We start from the raw sequence: 1,879 nt of genomic DNA, 5'->3' as shown, positions 1-1,879 counted from the left end.
GATTAAATTTTTCAGCGTTGGTCTTTCACTGATCCATGTATGTATGTATGTATGTATGTATGTATGTATGTATGAATGAATGAATGAATGAATGAATGAATATTTGCGGGGTATCTCTGTCTTAACTTCAAGATGTGTGCTGGTATTGGTTTCAGTGTATTACCTTTTATAGTGGATGGTTTGTGTTTAAAGCATTCTACGTCGTTAGATTTGTCTTTGTGACACGCATCTGTTATAACTTAATCGGAGCCTTGTGTTGCAATATGAATATTGTTTTCAGAATAAATCGTTTATTTCTGTGGGGAATGCTATAAAGTATGAATTTATTTTCTTATAATATTTCTTCTTTCTAGCTTTGTTTTAAGGTGTGTTATGTAGTATGTTTCAATTGCTTCTTCTTCTTCTTGTTAATACATGGTCGGCCCGAGGCTATAGTAGAAGACACTTGCCAATTTGTTTTTCACTAGGGCTACTGTTTATGTAAGTGTTTGCGTTGTGGTCTGTCTATTGATCATTGGGTGTGAAACGTGTTGGCACAGCTGTTTTCGCTCCACTTGATTCGAATCACTGATTCAACGTTGACTCATTTAACATCAGCGTTAATGTTTCTCTCATTTAGTCTCTTCTCTGTCAGTCTGCTTCTGTATATTTTTCTATACGTGGGAAACATTTTATGTTCATTATTTACATTATTTACATTATTCACATTCGACGGATACTTGCCCTCATCTTGTTTGTTGTTAACACAACGTTTCGGCTGATATACGCTCCAGCCTTCTTCAGGTGTTTTGGGGAAATTTCAAACCTGGGTTCTCATTCCTAAGGTAGGAATTTCCCCCAAGACACCTGACAAAGGCTGGAGGGTATATCAGCTGGAAAAAAACGTGTTTTAATAACAAACAAGATGAGGACAAATATCCGTCGAATGTAAATAATGTAAATAATGTACGAAATTCCTCATCCCTTAAATATAGAACAGTTTATGTTCATGTTGAATTGTTATTTGCAATGTTGCTCTCCCCACCTTTCTCTCTCATTTATTCATACATACATGCATGCATACATACATATATACATACATGTGTGTATATGTATGTATGTTTGTATGTATGTCTATCATTGTTCAGTTTTATTTCAAGATTTCTTGCCAATAGAGAGAGAACCGGTTTCCAAGTCTCTTTTATTGGAATTCTAACATCAACAACCGGCTATTTTGGTTTGTATGTATGAATGAATGTATTTGTGCAGATTTGTATGCTCTGCTTTATGATAGTATTCTCATGTATATAGTTGCATATCTTGACATGTTCGTATATATTTAAATGATAAACCTCTGAAAGGTTTTACAGATTTTTACAGTTTCAGTGATAGGTTGGTTCCGTAGACTTCGAATTAGCTTTCTCAGTGTGTGAATATTACTGTCCCCATGCCTGTTTGCCTCCAGTGCCTAAACGTACTGTCGTCAAAACAAGTTGACTGTCCAGTCGGCCATGTCAATTCGTCAGTGTCAAAATAGCTGCACCCATTGGCTACATTCCGCTTCTCCGTAGTTTGGTCTTCTAGTTTCTATCAATAACCGTTCTGACATGATGTCTATCGTGTTTTGCGGAATTTCTTTGGAAACTCATTTGTGGAAGACACTCTAAAGGTGGGCGGGGTGCGGCTCCAAAGTAGTGATTTTACGGCAGACATTTTATAATTGTTTGTATTCGCTGTCTCCACGCAAGCATTTGTTTGTCTATTGTGTACACTGACATAATCTATTGCTGTTTTCAATCTGAATGCTTATATCTAGAAAAGTTACAAACGAACTATATAATGATCTGATTATTAGATACGAAAAAACTTCGATAACTTTAATAAAAAAAAAAAAAAAAAA

The sequence above is a fragment of the Octopus bimaculoides genome, chromosome 1 (assembly GCF_001194135.2).
Source record: "Octopus bimaculoides isolate UCB-OBI-ISO-001 chromosome 1, ASM119413v2, whole genome shotgun sequence".
Classification (NCBI taxonomy): domain Eukaryota; kingdom Metazoa; phylum Mollusca; class Cephalopoda; order Octopoda; family Octopodidae; genus Octopus; species Octopus bimaculoides.
The sequence above is the reverse complement of the archived record's forward strand: the minus strand, read 5'-3'. Positions refer to the sequence as shown.